Source organism: Hylobates moloch, unplaced genomic scaffold (genome assembly GCF_009828535.3).
Source record: "Hylobates moloch isolate HMO894 unplaced genomic scaffold, HMol_V3 SCAFFOLD_5, whole genome shotgun sequence".
Classification (NCBI taxonomy): domain Eukaryota; kingdom Metazoa; phylum Chordata; class Mammalia; order Primates; family Hylobatidae; genus Hylobates; species Hylobates moloch.
The window spans coordinates 67808765-67829778 of record NW_026652280.1 but is presented as its reverse complement, the minus strand read 5'-3'; the positions used below and the strand labels follow the sequence as shown (position 1 = coordinate 67829778).

The following is a 21014-nucleotide window of genomic DNA, read 5'->3' as shown; positions in this document are numbered from 1 at the left end:
CTACTTTAACAGACAATTAGGCCTGAGTTGTTTTCTTCTTTCACGTCACACCTGAGAGAAGCACTGATGGGGAGATTGTTAGTACCTGTTGATTAGTCTCAATGTTTAGAATAATACTTTTTTTGTTGTTTTTTTCAGACGGAGTCTTGCTCTGTTGCCCAGGCTGGAGTGCAGTGGCGCAATCTTGGCTCACTGCAACCTCCACCTCCCGGGTTTAGGCGATTCTACTGCTTCAGCCTCCCGAGCAGCTGGGATTACAGACACTCGCCACCTTGCCCAGCTAATTTTTGTATTTTTGTTAGAGACGAGGTTTCACCATGTTGGCTAGGCTGGTCTTGAACTCTTGACCTCAAGTGTTCCACCCGCCTCGGCCTCCCAAAGTGCCAGGATTATAGGTGTGAGCCTCTGCACCCGGAAGAATAATTCTTGAACAGAATATCTGAAAACAAAACCCCCAGATAGTTAAAAAGCTTTTAAGTATATAAACTTGAGGAGTCTACAATTCTACTTGATTAAGAGAAAAAAATAACCATTTAAAAAATATTTAGGAACATGCATTATTGGATTTTATTAATACAATTAATAGTTGTCCTATCTGATTTAGCTCCTACATAGAATAAATTATATATTTTATTCTGAGTGTTTCACTACTCAGCATTCACTATTGAGACTTTTCCTATTGAATTTGGAATAAAAAGTCTAGAACATTTGGATATACATAAATGTTGTTTCCAAGTACTTTGAAGTGTATCCTACTCTGTTTTCTGTGTCATTTTTTAAAAATTATGTTTATTTTACTGTGGTAAGAACATCTAATATGAAAGCTACCATTTTAATAGATTTTTTTTCTTTTTTGAGACGGAGTCTCGCTCTGTCACCAGGCTGGAGTTTAGTGGCGCGATCTTGGCTCACTGCAACCTCTGCCTCCCAGGTTCAAGCGATTCTCCTGCCGCAGCCTCCCGAGTAGCTGGGACCACAGGCACGCACCACCAAGCCCAGTTAATTTTTGCATTTTTAGTAGAGATAGGGTTTTACCATTTGGCCAGGATGATCTCGATCTCTTGACCTCGTGATCCGCACACCTCAGCCTCCCAAAGTGCTGGGATTACAGGCGTGAGGTACCACGCCTGGCCAGTTTTTTCTTTTACTGTGGTGTCTGTCTCATTTTGGCATCAAGGTAATGCTGGCTTCATAAAATGAGTTTGGAAGTGTTTTCTATTGTCCACCATTTTGTTGTTAACTTTTCTAATTCAGTATATATAAGAAGAACAATGCAAAAATTGTATTGATGCTGAAAGTTACTAAGTAAAACCTGCTAAAATGGCACCTGGGTACTGTTGCCATGGGGACAGTCTAGGAGAGGAATGAATGTAGCTTGAATTCTTAGAAAGACAATATGTGAGTTGCTCTTCAGTAAACTTGTGATGAAAATACCTTAAATGTGGGCACTTGGTTGCTATTTTTTAACAAAAACAAACAAAAAGCGGCAGCAGCATTAACGAGGACAAAGAACATCACCAAAATCTTAAATCAAATAACTTCACCTCAGTTGACCTTTGATTTGTGTGCGCTTGTTCCTTATGGTAATTACCTAAGTTCTTCCGCAAAGCAGTGAGCCTGGGGGGCATGACATCTAACATGGTTGCAAATTAAACCCTCACTCCCACCCCAGCCTCCTCAGCCTCTATCTCTGAAGAAAATAGGGGATTTACCTAACATCTATTCAAATAGTGTATATTGAACTAGAAGACAAAAAAGGAATTTTGCATGTTAAGCTGCAGCTGGCATAAGAAACACATTCATTCTATCAGAAAATTGGGTAATCTGGATTATAGTCCTGGCTTTGGCACTGCCATTGGCATAGCAATGTATTTGTGTGTGTGTGTGTGAGGGGCAATTTATAAGTATCTGCAGTTTTCAGCCTCCGCCTTCCAAGGAGGAAGGGTGCTTTGTACAGACTGGAGTTGTATTATGCATATCCCTGAAAGGATGAAGTTGAGAGAGTTGGATGGAGCTGAAAATGCCAAAACAATTTACATTTGAAAGAAACAAATACAATATTCCTCAGAGAGGACCGGTTCTGAACAGATGAAAGGAGGAGTAAAAAAAGAAACCAAACCAAATGAAGCTGATTTGGAAAGATGGAAAAGTATAGGGAAGAAAGGATTTCTTTTTCTTTTTCTTTTTTTTTTAAGACAGGGGCTTGCTGTGTTGCCCAAGCTGGAGTGCAGTGGCATGATCTTGGCTCACTGCAAACTCCGCCTTCTGGGCTCAAGTGATCCTTCCACCTCAGCCTCCTGAATAGCTGGGATTACAGGCGCAGGCCACTAGTCCCAGCTAATTTTTGCATTTTTATAGAGACAGGGTTTCGCCATGTTGCCCGGGCTGGTCTCAAACTCCTGGGCTCAAACATTCACCCACCTTGGCCTCTGAAAGTGCTGGGATTACAGGCATGAGCCACTGCTCCTGGTGGAGAATTTCTTTAAGTTTACGTACACTGGAATGCACCCATTATAAATGTACTATCTGATGAGTTTTGACAATCGTACTGTTAAAATTATGGGAGACCGCTGTTTTAGGCTGAGCTCCTGTGCTAGGCCCCCACAGACCAGTCCAAACCAAAATAGAGTCATTTATGCTAAATGCCACATAATCAAACTGAAACTTCAAGGAAGCAAGCAGATAGATTCTCAAACAGACCAGTTTTTCCTGAGAACAGGAGATTCCAGTCTACCTGAGTTAGCATAATAAGGGAAGTCTCTCTGCTTTAACCTTTAGAAAAAAAAGTAATCTGATATTAATCAGTGCCATTGTTCTGTTTCCTTGTTTTCATCTTACAAACCCCAGTGTTCTGCCTTAGCTTGGTGGGAGCTCTCATCCTATTTTGTAGAACGGAGGCTGTCCCAATTCACAAGTCTTGAACAAAGCTAAACAGATCTATAACCAAATTTGTTATAATTTTGTCTGTTGACAGTATACAGCTATTATATTGTGTGCTATTATATGTGATTAAGATGAGCATTTCTGTCACTCCACAAAAGTTCCCTTCTGCCCAGTCTTCTTTCTGTCACTAAAGGTTAGATTTGTCTTTTCTCATTTCATATTAATAGAATCATACAGTATATACCATTTTGTGGCTTCTTTTGCTCGTTGTAATATTTTTGAGGTTCATCCATGTATCAGTAATTTGGTCCTTTTCATTGCTGATGTGTTTATTGCAGGGATATATACAACTTGTTTATCTATTCATCTACTGATAAACATTTGAGTTGTTTTCTGTTTGGGACTATTATGGCTAACGCTATGATCATTAGTATACAGATTCTTGGACATCAATTTTTATTTCTCTTAAAGAAAATACTTAAAACTGCAATAGGGCTGGGCGCGGTGGCTCACGCCTGTAATCCCAGCACTTTGGGAGGCTGAGGCAGGTGATCAACTGAGGTTGGGAGTTCGAGACCAGTCTGGCCAACAAGATGAAACCCTGTCTCTACTAAAAATACAAAAAATTACCCAGGCATGGTGGTGGGCGCCTGTAGTGCCAGCTACTTGGGAGGCTGAGGCAGAAGAATTGCTTGAACCTGGGAGGCGGAGGTTGCAGTGAGCTGAGAATGCGCCACTGCTCTCCAGCCTGGGCAATAAGAGTGAAACTCCATCTCAAAATAACAAAACAAAACAAAACTGCAATAGCTAGGTTCGATGGTAAGTGTATGTTTGACTTTATGAGAAATTGCCAAGCTATTTTCCTGAGTGGTTATACTGCTTTACATACTCCCCAGCAATGTATAAAAGTTTTGATTGCCTTAAAGCCTCTTCAACACTTGGTATTTTGAAGCTTCTTTTTGTTGTTGTTGTTTTGTGAGACGGAGTCTCGCTCTGCTGCCCAGGCTGGAGGGCAGTGTCGTGATCTTGGCTCACTGCAACCTCTGCCTCCTGGGTTCAAGCAATTCTCCTGCCTCAGCCTCCCAAGTAGCTGGGACTACAGGTGTGCACCACCACGCCTGGCTAATTTTTGTATTTTTAGTAGAGATGGGGTTTCACCATTTTGGCCAGGCTGGTCTCAAACTCTTGACCTCAAGTGATCTGCCCACCTTGGCCTCCCAAAGTGCTGGAATTACAGGTATAAGCTACCGCGACCAGCCCTCAAGCTTCTAATTTTAGACATTCCAGTGGGTGTATAGAGCTATCTCCCGTGGTTTCAATTTGCTTTCCCTAAGGACTAATGACTTTGTGCACCACTGCCTGTGCTTATTTGATATTTATATAGCTTCTTTGTTGAAATTTTTTTTTTACCCATTTTAAATTGGGTTATTTATTATTTTATTATTAAGTTGTAAGAATTATTCATATATTTTCAATATTAGTCTGTCAGATACTGCAAATATTTCCTCTCAGTCTACGGCTGGCTTTTGCATTTTGTTATTTGTGTTTCTTAAAGAGCAGAAAAGTTTAATTTTGAAGTCTATTTGTCATTTTTTTCTTTAATGATCTATGTTTTGGTATCTTTTTGTTTATTGTGGGGACAGAATCTCACTCTGTCACTCAGGCTGGAGTGCAGTGGTGCAATCACTGCTTACTGCAGCCTTGACTTCCTGGGCTCAAGCCATTCTCCCGTCTCAGCCTCCCAAGTAGCTGGAACTACAGGTGCATACCACCATGCCTGGCTAATTTTTATATTTTTTGTGGAGATATTGACCAGGCTGGTCTCAGTCTTCTGGCTCAAGTGATCCACCACCCACCTCGGCCTCCGAAAGTGTTGGAATTACAGGCGTGAGCCACTGCTCCTGGCCGGTATCTTAAAAAATCTTTCCCTACCCCAAGATTGCAAAGATTCTTTCTTCTTTTTTTTTCCCTAGAAATTTTATTTTTTTAACTTTTTGATTTTAAGTCTGTTGTTCATGTCAAGTTCATTAGAATGTATGGTATGAGGTAAAAATCAAGGTTCATTTTTATCCTAATATATTCCCAGTTGTTTAAAGAACATTTGTTTAAAAGTCTATTCTTTGCCCATTAAATTACCTTGGCACCTTTAAAAAAGTTCAATTAATCATATATATATATATATACATATATATATGCATCTACTTTTAGTGTATTAAAACGCAACTGATTTTTGAGTGTTGATTTTGTATTCTGCAGCTTCAGTAAATTTGTTTATTAGTTCTAACAGAGTTTTTTTTAGATTTTTTTTTTTTTTTTTTAAACAGGGTCTCACTCTGTTGCCCAGGCTGGAGTATAATGGCAAGATCACAGCTCACTGCAGCCTTGAGCTCCCAGGCTCAAGTTATCTGCCCACCTCAGCCTCCCAAGTAGTTGAGACTGTAGGCACATGCCACCATGGCCAGCTAATTTTTAAAAAAATATATAGAAATGAGGTCTTTCTGTATTTCCCAGGCTGGTCGCAAACTCCTGGGCTCAAGTGATCCTCCCACCTCGGCCTCCTAAAGTGCTGAGATTATAGGTGTGAGCTGCTGCACCTGGACTTTTTAGAAATTTTAGGGTTTTCTACATATGTCATCAGCAGACAGGGATAAATTTATCATTTTCCAGTTTCTATGCCTTTTATTTTTTAAATTAATTAAACTTATTTTAATTGATAAATAAAAATTGTACATATTTATCATGTGCAACATGATTTTTGAATTCTGTATACATTGCAGAATAGGTAAATCAAGCTAATTAACGTGTATTACCTCACTTATCCTTTTTGTGGTGAGAACACTTGAAATCTACTCTTTTAGCAATTTTCAAGAATAAAATACACTGTTACTAGTTAGAGTCACCATGTTGTACAATAGATCTCTTGAACTTATTCCTCATATCTAACTGGCCAACATCTCAAACCTCCACTGCTCTATTTCTTTTTCTTGTCTAATTGCTCTGGCTAGAACTTCCAGTACTATCTTGAATAGTAGTGATGATAGTGGGCATCTTTGCCTTATTCGTGGTCTTAGATAAGCATGTGATTTTAATTGAGCATATTAATCACTTGGAAGGCATTACAAATTCTATTAGATTCTCCTCTTGATATTTGCTTTTTAGCAAGTCATTACATTGTAGACAGTCCCTTCAAATGTCTTATGTGGAAGCTCAGTTGCACAGTTAAATGGTTTTTGAAAGATGTAAATTTCCTTTATACTTGCATTGAGGTCTACAACATACTACTGGGACTGTAGTTTGAACTTTGAATAATATATCCAGTGCAAAATTGTGTCGGGATGAAGATCTCACTTCTTATTTTAGCTTTTGTTAGTACTAGAAATAGATAAAGCAGATTGCCATTACTTATGATTCAAACATTAGTTGTGGTCAAAATGACTGTCTTAGTCTATTTGTGCTGCCATAACAAAATATCATACAGTGGGTAATGTATAAAGAAGAGAAATTTGGCTGGATGCAGTGGCTCACACCTGTAATCCCAGCACCTTGGGAGGCTGAGGCAGGTGGATCACCTGAGGTCAGGAAGTCAAGACCAGCCTGGCTAACACGGTGAAACTCCATCTCTACTAAAAATACAAAAATTAGCCAGGCATGGTGGTGGGTGCCTGTAATCCTAGCTACTCAGGAGGCTGAGGCAGGAGAATCGCTTGAACCTGGGAGGTGGAGGTTGCACTGAGCCGAGATTGCACCACGGCACTCCAGCCTGTGCGATGAGAGTGAAACTCTGTCTCAAAAAAAAAAGATAAATTTATTTCTTACACTTCTGAAGGCTGAGAAGTCCAAAATTAAGGAACCAGCATTTGGTGTCTGGTGAGGGCTGCTGTCTGCCTCCAAGATGGTGCCTTGTTGCTGTGCTCTCACCTGGTGGAAGGTGGAAGGGCAAAAAGGGATTAAGCTAATTCCCTCATCCCTTTTATAAGGCAATACTCTATTTGATGGTGGAGCCCTCATGACTTAATCACTTTCCCAAAGGCCCCACCTCTTAATACCATTATAATGGGGATTGCATTTCAATATGCATTTGGGAGGGGACACAAACGTTCAAACAGTAGCAGTCCACCCCTGGGCCCTTTAAATTCGTGTTTTTCTCATATTCAAAATACATTCATTCCACCCCAATAGCCCCCAAAAGTCTTAATCATTCTAGTATCTACTTTAAAATCTAAGTCAAAAGTCTCATCTAAATATCAGCTAAATCAGATATGGATAAGACTCAGGGTGAAACTCAAAATATGACTCATTTTGAGAAAAATTTATCTCTAACTGTGAGCTTGTGAAATCAAACAAGTTATATACTTCCAAAATAGAATAATGGGACAGGCATGGCGTAGACATTCCCATTCTTAAAGGGGAGAAAAAGGCAAGAAACAAGGGGTAATAAATCCCAAGTAAGTCCGGAACCCAATGAGGCAAACAACATTATATCTTGAGGCTCGAGAATAATCTTTGACTCCACGTCTTAGCTTCCAGACACACTGGAGTGGGGATCGGGTCCCCAGTCCCCCAGGAGACCCCACTACCATGCCTTTGCTGGATGAAGCCCACACTGCAGCTCTCAGGAGTTGGAGTTGGATACTTATGGCTCTTCCTGGCTGGTGTTGCATGCTGGTGGCTCTACAGGTTTGGGGCTTTTAGGGGTGGCTGTCTTGCATGGCCTCACTAAGCATTGCCTACTGGGGGCTCTCTGCAGTGGTCTTGACCCTGTGGCTCTGCTGGGCACTGCTGTAGTGGGGACTCTCTGCCACACCCTACCTTGTGGCAGTTCAGAGCTCTGAGACTGAGGTTGTGAGGCATCCTTTGAAATCTAGGTGGAGGTAGCCATGGTTCCACTGTTCTTGCATTCTGCATGCCTGGAGAGTTAGCACCACATGTATGCCACCAAGGTTTACATACTGTGCCTTCTGGGTTGTTGACCCAAGTTGCATCTGGGCCCCCTGAGCCACTGCTGGGGTGGTCAAGGAGTACTGCACTAGAATTCAGGGAGCAGAAGCTTGGGGTGCCCCTGGGCAGTGAGCCCCAAAGTCCCATGGGTGCCCTGGGATCCTCCTTTGAAAAGTTCTTCCCTCAAGGCCCTAGCACTCTGGGCCTGTGACGAGAGTGGCAGCCTCAAAGATCTCTGAAGTGCCTTTGGAGTCATTCTCCCATTGTCTTGATGAATAGCATCTGGCTTCCTTCTGTCCATACTAATCTCCTTAGCAATATTTTGCTTGGTCACACCCTTGATGTTCTTGCTCAAACACACTTTGTCATTTTTAACCACATGGCTAGGCTGAGAATTTTACTTATCTTCAACCAGGCTTGAGTGCAGTGGCACAATCTTGGTTCAACTGCAGCCTTGATCTCCCAGTCTTGAGTGATCCTCCTACCTCAGTCTCCCACGTAACTGGGACTACAGGTATGCACCACCATGCCAAGCTAATTTTGTTTATTTTTTGTAGAGATGAGGTCTCATTATGTTGCCTAAGCTGCTCTCAAACTCCTGGGCTTGAGTGATCCTTCTGCCTTGGCCTTCCAAAGTGCTGGGATTATAGACATGAGCCACTGCACCCAGCCCTTTGCTCCCCTTTTGATATAAATTCCATCTTTAATTCATTTTTCTCTTTCTGAATTTCATTATAAACAGTCAAGAGAAGCCATGCAGCACCCTGCAACACTTTGCTTAGAGATTTCTTCTATCGAATATCCTACTTCATCACTCCTAAGTTCTGATTTCCACAAAGTACCAACACGGACACAATTCAGCCAAGTTCCTTTGCTAGTTTGTAACAAAGATGGCCTTTCCTCCAGCTTCCAATAAGATCTTCCTTATTTTCATCTAAGATCTCATTAGAATGGGCTTTACTGTTCACATCTCTACCAGCATTCTGATTGCAACCACTTAGATAATCTCTAAGAAGACTGAGGCTCTCTATAGCGCTCCTCTTCTTCTAAGCCCTCACCAGAACTGCCTTTAATGCTCCATTCATGGCCATCTAGGGTGTTTCTAGTATGCAGTTCAAAATTGATCCAGCCTCTACCCATTACCCAGATCCAAAACTGCCTCCACATTTTTAGGTATTTGTTACAGCACCACCTCATTTTCAGCACTAAAATCTGCATTCGTTAGGGTTCTCCAGAGACCAGAACCAATAGGATATAGATGTAGATATAAATATATAAAAGGGGATTTATTGGGGGAATTGGCTTATGAGATTATGGAGGCTGAGAAGTCCCATGATAGGCCACATGCAACCTGGAGAACCAAGGAAGCTGGTAGCATGGCCCAATCCAGGTCAGAAGGCCTCAGGACTAGGGAAGCTGATGTGTAATTCTCAGTCCAAATCCAAAGGCCTGAGAAGCAGGGGCGCTGCTGATGCAAGTCTTGGAATCCAAAGGCTGGAGAACCAGGAGTTCTGATGTCCAAGGGCAGAAGTGTGTCCTAGCTCCAGAATAGAAAGACAGACAGAGAGAGAGAGAGAGAGAGAGAGCGCAAGAGAGTGCACAAATTTCCTTTTCCTCTGCCTTTTTGTTCTATCTAGGCCCTCAGCCGATTGGATGTTGCCTGGTCATATTGGATGAGGGCAGATCTTCCTTATTCAGTCCACTGATTCAAATGCCAACCTCTTCTGGAAACATCTTCACAGACATACCCAGAAAAAATGCCTTATAAGCTATCTGGGTATTCCTTAACCCACTTAAAAGGTTAACAACTAAAATTAACCATTACAATGACTTTACCATAGTGTAACATTTGCATTGAAGTGCTGTTTAGCCTTGTAATTTTAGCTTAACTTAATGAAGACACATTGTCAAATATGCAGCAAAAACTAATTTTCTTGTTTTGAGACACAGTCTCACTCTGTCACCCTGGCTGGGGTGCAGTTGCACAAACATGGCTCGCTGCAGCCTTGATCTCCCTGGCTCAAGTGATCCTCCTGCCTCAGCCCCACAAATAGCTGGGAATACAGGCAAATGCCACCATGCAACCATGCCTGGCTAATTTTTGTGTATCTATATCTATATCTATCTATCTATATTTTTTGTAGAGACAGGGTTTTGCCATGTTGCCCAGGCTGGTCTCTCTAACTCCTGAGCTCAAGTGATCCACCTGCCTCAGCCTCCCAAAGTGCTGGGATTACAGGCATGAGCCACTGCACCTGGCCAACAAAAAGTAATTTCTAAATCCATTCAGTATATAATAATGATAGGGACAGGAGGCAGGGAAATTCTGGGCAGAAGAGGGTGGGTTCCTAGCAAGGGCCCCACCCTCAAGGCGAAAAGCCTAATACTGCGGCCCAAAATGAAGACTTACATCCCTGTTTTCCCACTCTGATGTTGCCTTTTCCAAAACCAGCCTTGGGTCACCCCATCCCCTATCCTGTGCCCATAAAAACCTCAGAACTCAGCCAGCAGAGAGGAGAAGCAGCTGGACGTCAGAGACTACAGTTGGACATCAGAGAGAAGCAGCTCGACTTCAGAGGGACAGCTTGACAGCGTAGCTTCAGAGAGGAGTCTGGTCAGGGGTGGCTGGACTCCAGGGGAAAACCGCCTTCCAGTTTTGTCCCCTTTTCAGCTCCCCTTCCCACTGAGAGTCACTTTCATGGGCAATAAAATCCCCCATATTTACCATCTCCAATTCGTTCACATGATCTCTTCCTCCTTGACTCCAGACAAGAACTCAGGTGCAAAAGGTTGTCACATTGACCCTCCACTGAGCTGTAAACACTTAAGCTGTCCTCACATGGCAAAGCTGAAAGGGCACTGTAGCACTCCTTCTGGGGTTTCAGGGCTTGTGGGGTAGACGCTGCCACAGGGCCCACAAAGAGTTCTGCTCCTGCTAACACCCAAAGTACTCACCCCGGCTCCTGCAGCCACTCACCTGCACTCCCTCTCCAGTGAGGGGTGGAACACAGCGGGACCCAGTGAGTGGAGTCCACCCTTGCTGGCACCAAAGTGGCCAGCTAGCACCCATGCATTCCAGTTCCCGCCCACGAAGGGGTCAGGGAAAGATCCTGCTTCAACAATAGTAGTTGAAAGTGATGCATCTCATTCAGAAAACATTCAATCAGGCTGGGCATGGTGGCTCACACCTGTAATCCTAGCACTTTGGGAGGCCAAGGTGGGCGGATCACAAGGTCAGGAGTTCGAGATCTGCCTGGCCAACATGGCAAAACCCTGTCTCTACTAAAAATACAAAAATTAGCCGGGCTTGGTGGCAGGCACCTGTAATCCCAGCTACTTGGGAGGCTGAGGCAGGAGAATCACTTGAACCCAGGAGGCGGAGGTTGTCACATCACCCAGCTGCTATGTAGTAGGGAAAGTTACAGATTGCAATGAATCTAGATCACTTTAGGAGTATTGCCATCTTATTAATAAGTCTTCTGGTTGGCTATGGTGGCTTGTGCCTGCAATCCTAGCACTTTGGGAGGCCTAGGCAAGAGAATTGCTTGAGATCAGAAGTTTAAGACGAGACTGAACAATACAGCAAGAGAATCCATCTCTACAAAAAGTAAAAAATTAGCAGGGTGTGGTGTTGCATGCCTGTGGTTCTAGCTAGTTGGGAGGCTGACGTGGGAGGATCACTTGAGCCTGAGAGTTGGAGGTTGCAGTGAGCTATGACAGCCTGGGTGATAGAGAGAGGCTTTGTTTCCAAAAAAAGAGAAAAGAAATATCTTCCAATCCATTAATATGGGATATCTTTACAAGTGCTTAGGCCTTCATTAATTTCTTTAATCAATGTTTTGTAGTTTTCAGAGTACAAATCTTACATCTCTATGGTAAATTGATACCTGAATATTTTATTCTTCTTGATGTTATTGTAAATGGAATTGTTTTCTTAATTGCCTTTCAGGTTGTTCATTGCTAGTGTATGCAAATATAACATTTTTGTATGTTGATCTCGTATCCTGCAATTTTGCTGAATTTATTACTTATAATACTGTTTTAAAATAATTTTTAGGATTTTCAATATATAAAATCATTTCATCTGCAAATAGAGATCATTTACTTCTTCCTTTCCAATCTGGATGCTTTTTCTTTCTTTTTCTTACCTAATTGCACTGGCTATTATTTCCAGACTATAATTCAATAGTGTTGAATAGAAGTGGCAAAAGTGGGCATCTTTGTCTTGTTCCTAATCTTAGGAGAAAGCTTTCAGTTTTTCACCTTTATTATTCATTTTTGAGTGAAATGTCCCTAAGTTCTGTGAACTTTTCTAGGAAATTACTGAACCTTGGGGGAGGTCATGGGAACTCCTGATTTGTAGCCAGCAGTCAGAAATACAGATGCAAGGTGGGACTTGCAATTGGTGTCTGATGTGGGGGAAGTCTTGTGGGACTGAGCCCTTTAACTTGTGAGATTTGATGCTAACTCCAGGTATATAGTGTCAGATTTGATTGAATTGTAGGACACCCAGTGGGTATCTGCAGATAATTGAAGAACTGCTTGGTGTAGAAAAACCATACATATACTTATCCACATTTGGTATGAGGAGAAAAATAGTTTTTTCTTACAAGTCCATACCCACTCTCACTTTGTCTCCTATTGCAAAGATTAACAACTCTCTCTTGCTGTCCTGAAAATGGGAGGCAAATAACAGGTCCATTGCTCCACGGGTTCCCCCTTTTTCAAAGTAGTTCACTGTACTTAGAGCACTTGGGACTTCTGCAGTTGAATGATTAATGGACAAGTGTCTTTTTTTTTTTTTTTTTTGAGACGGAGTCTTGCTCTGTCGCCCAGGCTGGAGTGCAGTGGCGCAATCTCGGCTCACTGCAAGCTCCGCTGCCTGTGTTCACGCCATTCTCCTGCCTCAGCCTCTCCGAGTAGCTGAGACTACAGGCGCCCGCCACCACGCCTGGCTAATTTTTTGTATTTTTAGTAGAGACGAGGTTTCACCGTGGTCTCGATCTCCTGACCTCGTGATCCGCCCGCCTCAGCCTCCCAAAGTGCTGGGATTACAAGCGTGAGCCACTGCGCCCGGCCTGGACAAGTGTCTTAAACCCTAGTGTCTTTAGCCTGATATTATGATTTTCATTTATGCAAGACAAATTAATCCTCCAATCATATGAAGAATGCCCCATATGAAGAAAAAATTTCATTAAAATCTTAAATCACTTCATTGAAAATTAATATGTCATCAATAAACAGAGGGTCCTAATTTTTATAGAATAGGAAATGGCCATGGTCTAGTACAGTTACCCTTTAGCGGAGGTCTAGGTACTCAAGGAACAGTTCTTGATCTCTGAAGAATTAGAAAAAAACATGTAAAAATTTCACAGAAATTCTCAAGTTTGCCCTATCAGATTGACTTTATAAAAGCAGCAATCTAGTGCTGGTCAGAAGGTCACCGTTTCTCTCTTCAGAGCCTCAGTTTTCTGTGTGTGTGTATTTTGTAGAGATGGGATTACACTATGTTGCCCAGGCTGATCCCGAATTCCTGGACTCAAGCCGTCTTCCAGTCTTGGCCTCCCAAAGTTTTGGGATTATAGGCATGAGCCACCATGCCCTAGAGCCTCAGTTTTAACTCACACATCTAAAGCTGGAAATATATTGATGACTGAACATGATAGTCCATGCCAGAAGTTAATATGGAAATATGCTTAAAATATGGACCCTATCAAGAGAGAAAAGCATTCAAGGAGAAGAGAATAGTGCAGCCAAGTACTCTGTGTGGACCATGATCAGGAGATCTGGGAATTGAAATATTACTGATCTTTGCAAGCATAAGGGGCACTGGTGGGAGCATGAAGAATATTATGGAGGGATAAATGTGAGGAACGATGTACATTAAAAGTGTTTGAAAAATCTGGATTAAATATTAAGAGAGATGGGGTGCAGATGGGCAGCGCACAGGAATTTTTTTTTTTTTTTTTGAGACAGAATCTTGCTCTGTCACCCAGGTTGGAGTGCAGTGGCATGATCTTGACTTACTGCAACCTCAGCCTCCTGGGTTCAAGCAATTCTTCCTGCCTCAGCCTCCCAAGTAGCTGGGATTGCAGGCATCTGCCACCTAATGCCTCGCTAATTTTTGTATTTTTAGTAGAGATGGGGTTTCGCCATGTTGCTCAGGCTGGTCTCAAACTCCTGACCTCAGGTGATCCGCCTGCCTTGGCCTCTCAAAGTGCTGAGATTACAGGGGTGAGCCACCATGCCCGGCCCTGGGCACAGGATTAAGGGATATTTCTTGATAAATTAGTGGTCAAGGAGAGTTGGCAATCAGAGCAAGGGAACAGTTGATGGAAAAACATCTTGGAGGGGTTGGAAAAATAGACTAGTGCCTGAGTTTAGGAAATTGCCTTTATTGAGGAAGGACACTTCATCCTCCAAGACTCAGGGGAAGTTCAGGTGGAAATAGATATGCTATGAACATATGACAAGAAAGCTGTGAAATAATTGTATCTTTTTGGGGGAGGGCTCTTCTACTTCTTTTTCTTTTGTTCTTTTCTTCCTCTGTTCTAGTTTTTATTTTTTCTACTGTCTAATTTAATTTTTCTTGCCCAGTGTACTGTTAACTGAAGGTAACCACAGAAAGATTTTTTTCCTCCTGCCTATAAGTCTAATAATTTTAGAGTGTCTATGACTTGTCATTTTCTCTATTTTCCCAAGAGAAGCTTTCATAAAGGAGAAAGAAGGAGTAGATCTATTTCACTGGCATCTCGCTTTTCTCTTTGAGGGCAGAGGGATGATGTTGTGTGCTGGCAGTAAGGGTAGGGACTTGATGATTGGGGAAGATCTAGAATAAGCAGTGAGGAGGATGGGAAAGGAAATTGGCCAAAGCCAGGTAAAAGGGCTGAGGAATAGCCATAGAGGGTTGGGGTCTAACTTGGACTTTCACAAATCTGCCCAGTTGTGCAGCTTTCTTTAGCCAGTTGGATATAGAAGTCTATGTTATTGCATTCCAGTGGCCTAATGAATAACATGCTTAAAGTAAAAAAAAAATAAGGCAAAGGAAGGGCAAAATACTACCTTCATTATGGATAAAACTGATAATTGAAGATGTGGCTTATATAATCAAGTGGACTTCCAAATACTGATCCCTAGAATTAGACTCACCCATCAGCCATAGGTATTGCTGGGGCACCTCAGGGCCCCCACTCCCCACTCCTCACTCTGTAACAGGGAGGGTGTGGGGAGCAGGGGCCACATGGATCCAAGAGAAAGATACCCCGTGGTCATGAGAGTCTTCTCCCCGGGACCATAAAGATAGAAAGGAATCATCAGTGTGCAGTCACTGATCCTTTGTTCACAATACCTAAAGAAATACCTCCTCTCCTGTTTTAGAAGTACCTGGCATTAAGTGCTCCATTCTATTAAAAGACACAGAAAATTAAAGTGCACCCTTTTAAACCAATACACATGCCCCATGAAGGATGTCTTTGAAATGTGGATGACAAATAGTTCCAGGCACCTGTTTGTTTGACCAAGACTTAGCTGATCACAGATGCCTCTTCAGGCTCCAGGGTGACTCACCACTTAATTCTGCCGTAAAACTACCCTTATAGGCATTCTAGAATTGGAGGCTACCCAGCAATCAATCAATGGACTGAGATGCCTTATTGTCATCAGAAGTGTTCAAGCACTGGATGAACAACCCACTGTTTTAGATGTTATAGAGGAGATTCCTCTGAGCACAAGAGCTTTAGAACCATAACCACCAAGGAATTTTAAAATTCAAACACCCTATGGTTTAAAGGAACTGTAGTTTTTCTGAATTGAAGCATAAAGCTCATATCATAATCTCTCATCATGATGAACGCTGCTAATGCTTTCATGTACAGTCCATGGAGCAAAATGATAGAAAGTCTGTTCATGAATTTACTGGTTAATCTAGCATATACAATCTAGTTACTGTGAGCAGTCAGATGGAGAAAAATGATTATGATGAAAAGACCCCAGGGAAAGGACTTTTCTGCTTGAATAGATGAATGTCAAAATTAAATTACTTCCACTGGGAAAAACATATCAAATTCAAGATGGAAGGAACCACACACTAAGAAATGGAGACTAGCCCCAGCATAATGTTTCTTCAATTTTTTTAAAAACCACAATCCAAAATACACTTAACATCATGATGCAGCGCGTGCGTGCACACACACACACACACACACACACACACTTCTAACTATAACAAAAGTTTCACAAAACAACACTTACCCTTATTATGGGCAATGCATTCTGACATCTTCTATTATATTTGGGTTTTTAATAATTAATTCTGTTATTGAAGCATAGCAATAAGCAGAAAAGTACATGATTATAAGTGTAGATCTTGATACATTTTCACACAATAAACACATCTATGTAAGCTATATTTTATTCTACTTCTTTTTATTTTTTATTGTAAAATATTTATAACATAAAAAGAACCATGTTAATTTTTAAGTGTATGGTTCTGTGCATTAATTACACTCACACTGCTGTGCAGCCATCACCACCATCCATCTCCAGAACATTTTTTATCTTCCTAATCCAAAACTCCATACCTATTAAACAGTAATTCCCTATCTCCCCTCCTGTGCCTCTGGTAACCTCCATTCTACTTCTGCATCTGAGCTTAACTACTATCATATTTGTCCTTTAGTGACTGGCTTCTTTCATTTGGCATAATGTCCTCAAGGTTCTCCATGTTATAGCATGTGTCCAGATTTCTTTCCTTTTTAAGCCTGAGTAATATTCCACTGGATGCATACATATCTAGATAGATAGATAGATAATAACATTTTATTTATCCTTTCATTCATCGATGGATATTGCATTGCTTCCACTTTCTGGCTATTGTGAATAATGTTGCTATGAACATGAGTGTACAAATATGATTTTTAAAAATACTAGTTGCAACACATTAAATTGATTTTCTTCATGTTGAAAACTCTGGTGTACTAGTTCAAAAATGGAAATCAAACATATTTTTTCCTTTGAGCCTGATTAAGCTCAACAGGCCACTTTCAGACTCTTTGTTTTCCTGATTTTTTGAACTGAGAAGAGCCTTAGTGTGTGTCAGAAGGGATGCTGTAGGAGTGGATTTCCTTCCCTTTCACTTTGGAAGCTGCCCAGCAGTGAAACGCAATGCCTCACAGTGGGGAAGGGCGGGGGTGGGGACCCCTTCACCTAGCCACCCTCTGACACACACTCAGCCTTCCATTGTCTCTTTGTGAAAGTGAGATAGTTTGGTGAGTCAGCTAGGTTTTGGGCGTGCTCAGGGTTGAGGTGTGGATCCATAGTTCCTACACTCCCTGCTAAACAAGACGAGCTGAATTGGACTTGCTCAGAAAATTTCTGACAGTCCACAGGCTCCTCTGAAAGTTATTTACCTGCTGTGACTAACATACTGTATATCCTTTCAAAAAAGTTTTGTGAAGAGAAACTACTTCCCTGAGGCATGGGTTTTCTATTGCTGCATGATAAAGCACCTCAAAACTTTCAACAACAGCAGGCCTCTGGGTTGATGATTGGGCTGGGCTTGGCTTGGGGTTCCTGCTGTCTGGCCCGGGGTCACTTGCATGTCATCCACAGGCTCCAGTGGGGCTGGATGGTCCATGATGGCCTTCCCACCTGTGCTGGCTGCTGGCTCTCTGACTGGCTCTCTCATCCTCGTGGAGGCACCCAGGCTTCTCTTGGAGGACTCAGGGTTCAGAAGGAGACAGAGGGAGCTGCAAGGCCTTTTTTCGAGGCTCCAGCATGAAAGTCCTATAACATCGCTTTCTCCACGTTCTGTTAGCCAAAGTCAGTCACTAGCCAGCCCAAATTCCAGGAGTCAGGAAGTCAACTTGACCTTTGATTAATGGGTACAAATATATATGAGAGAGAAGATAAAAGACTTGATGTTTGATAGATCAGTAGGGTGACTATAGTTAACATTAATTGATTATGTATTTCCAAATAGCTAGAAAAGAATAATTTGAATGTTCTTAACATCAAGAAAAGAAAATTATTTAGAGTGATGGATATTGGCTGGGCGCAGTGGCTCACATCCACAATCCCAGCACTCTGGGGGGCCAAGGCAGGTGGATTGCTTGAGCCTAGGAGTTTGAGACCAGCCTGGGGAACATGGTGAAACCCTTTCTCTACAAGAAATAGAAAAAATTATCCGGGTGTGGTGGTGTAAGCCTGTGGTCCCAGCTACTGGGGAGGCTGAAGTGAGAGGGTCGCTTGAGCCTGAGAGGTCCAGGCTGCAGTGAGCCATGAGCATGCCACCACACTCCAGCCTGGGCGACAGAGAGAGACCCTGTTTCAGTTAAAAAAAAAAAAAAGTGATGGATATCCCAATTACCTGATTTGATTATATGAATGTATCAAATCATCACATGTACTCTGAAAATATGTACATCTAACATGTGTCAGTAAAAATAAATGTGTAAATAAATAAACTTGACCTCTTGATGATAGGAGCAGCAAAGTCACAGTGAACCAGAGCACACAGGGACGGGAGGAATTACTGTAGCCATCTTTGCCAGAGTCTACCACTCTCCACCACAATCTACCAACAATCTATAACATCCTATTATTGCTTCTTTTCTCTTTCCTGCAAATAAGCTCATGCAAATCTTGTTTCTAAAAAGTAGGGTTTTGACCCAACATCCTTACTTCTGATAATTTATTTACAGATCTACCTGCACAACACAAAATGATATATGTACAAGATTACCCACTGTAGCACAGTTCATAATTAAAAACAACCCAAGTATCCATTAATAGAGGACTGCTTAAATAAATTATGGTACACCAACAGGAGAGGACACTGTACAACTATAAAAGAAAAAAAGAAGCCCTTGCATATTGACACAAAAACCCTAGGATATATTGTTCACTGACAAAAATCAAAGTGCTGAGCAATATCCACTGTATCCCAAAAGTCTTACTGCAGTTCGAAACTTTTATAATGTTAGAAATACAAGTACTATAAACACAGAAGAAACATGATTTGAAAACTTAATTGTATACATTTCTTTCTTTTTTAGATTAATCATGCCATATGATTATTATTTTAATTAATTTTTGAGACGGAGTCTCACTCTGACACCCAGGGTGGAGTGCAGTGGTATGATCTTGGCTCACTGCAACCTCCGTCTCCCGGGTTCAAGTGATTCTCCTGCCTCAGCCTCCTGAGTAGCTGGGATTACAGGCACGAGCCACTACACCTGGCTAATTTTTGTATTTTTGGTAAAGACGGGGTTTTACCATGTTGGCCAGGCTGGTCTCAAACTCCTGACCTCAGGTGATCCACCCCCCTTGGCCTCCCAAAGTGTTGTGATTACAGGCTTGAGCCACCGCGCCCAGCCCATATTATTTTTAATTACGTACAAAGATCTAACATGTCACCCAGAGACCATTTCACCTACTGCTCTGTTTGGCCACCAGTCTCTTGTCTGTCTCTTCAGCAATGATGAGGCGCATACCCTTTCCTTGGGGAAGAGAAATCCAGCGTTTGTTGATGTTGCTGTTGGCATCTTTCCCATGAACCACATCAAAAGAACCAGGGTGCCTCTCTCTGTTGGTGATCGCACCAGTTCTTCCCAGGTTAGCACCTCCAGTCACCATACACAGGTTCCCAGTGTTGAACTTGATGAAACCAGTAATCTTGCCATTCTCCAAATCAACCTGAATGGTGTCATTCACCTTGATGAGGGGATCAGGGTAGCAGATGGTGTGAGCATCATGAGTCAGCAGATGAGGAATTCCTTTTGTGTCCACAAATATTTTTCTCACTTTGCACAACTTGTACTTGGCCTCTTCAGGTGCAATACAATGTACAGCAAAGGGAGCCTTGGTATCATAGATCAGATGGAAATTCTCTCCCGTCTTGTCAGTGCTCATGACATCCCTGAATCCAGCAGGGTAGGTTACATTAGTTCAGACCTTGTCATTGATCTTAATGAAACTGTGCATGCAAATCTTCTTTACTTCATCTCATGTCCAACATACTTAGGTCTGTTATTTAGGAAAAGATGAGGGAGAGATACTCTCTTAGGTTGTGGGGATGGGTGGATCTATGAGGAGCAAACACACGGGTCAATTTATCCAGCATCAAATGCTATGGAGCTGCTGCCCACTTTAGATGCTTCTTGGGACCACAACCACGACTGCATTAGGCATCGAAAGAGCTTTTTTTTTTTTTTTTCCCCAGGCTGGAGTGCGGTAGTGCCATCACAGCTCACTGCAGCCTCAACCACCTGGGCTGAAGCGACCCTCCTACCTCAGTCTCTAAAGTAGCTGGGACCACAGGCATGTACTACCACACCTGGCTAATTTTCTTTTTTTTTGGGTAGAGACAGGTTTTTGTCATGTCGCTAGGCTGGTCTCAAACTCCTGAGCTCAAACAATCCACCTACCTCAGTCTCCCAAAGTGCTGGGATTACAGGCATGAGCCAACATGCTCAGCCTTGTATACATTTCTTATTCACTTATTTAGTCTTGTGAATTTGGAATAATAAATTTTAAACTTAATGTTTTTGTTTCATTATTGTTTTCTATCTTCGATCAGAGATACTGAAACAAAAAATAAAATGTACTATTTAAAATTCACAAAACTAAATGAGTGTAAAAGAGATTTATATAATAAAACTTCCAAGTGATGTTGTTTGTAGCATTTATAATTCTGAAGTTATTAATGCCTAAAGTTTCACCAAGGCTTTTGGGTTACCCTATACAGGGTATGCTAACTTTCATTTAAGACAACAGTGGATTCCATATCTTTGCTATTGTGAACAGTGGAAATATGGTATATACACACCATGGAGTACTATGCAGCCATAAAAAGAAGGAGATCGTGTCTTTTGTGGGAACGTGGATAGAGCTGGAAGCCATTATCTTTAGCAAACTAATGCAGAAGCAGAAAACCAAATACTATATGTTCTCATGTGTAAGTGGGAGCTGAATGATGAGAACACATGAACACAAAGAAGGGAACAACACACACTGGGGCCTACTTGAAGGCAGAGGGTGGAAGGAGGGAAAGGATCAGAAAAAATAACTACTGGGTATTAGGCTTAGTACCTGGGTTATGAAATAATCTGTACAACAAACCCCCATATCACGAGTTTACCTACATAACAAACCTGCACATGCATCCCTGAACCTAAAATAACAGTTAAAAAAAA

At 41.9% G+C, this 21014-nt stretch overlaps 1 pseudogene; it reads right to left on the bottom strand.

Moving 5' to 3' along the window:
* Positions 1–17305: 17305 nt before the first annotated feature.
* On the bottom strand, positions 17306–19981 carry LOC116467813 (small ribosomal subunit protein eS4-like; annotated as a pseudogene).
* Between the last annotated feature and the right edge of the window lie 1033 nt (positions 19982–21014).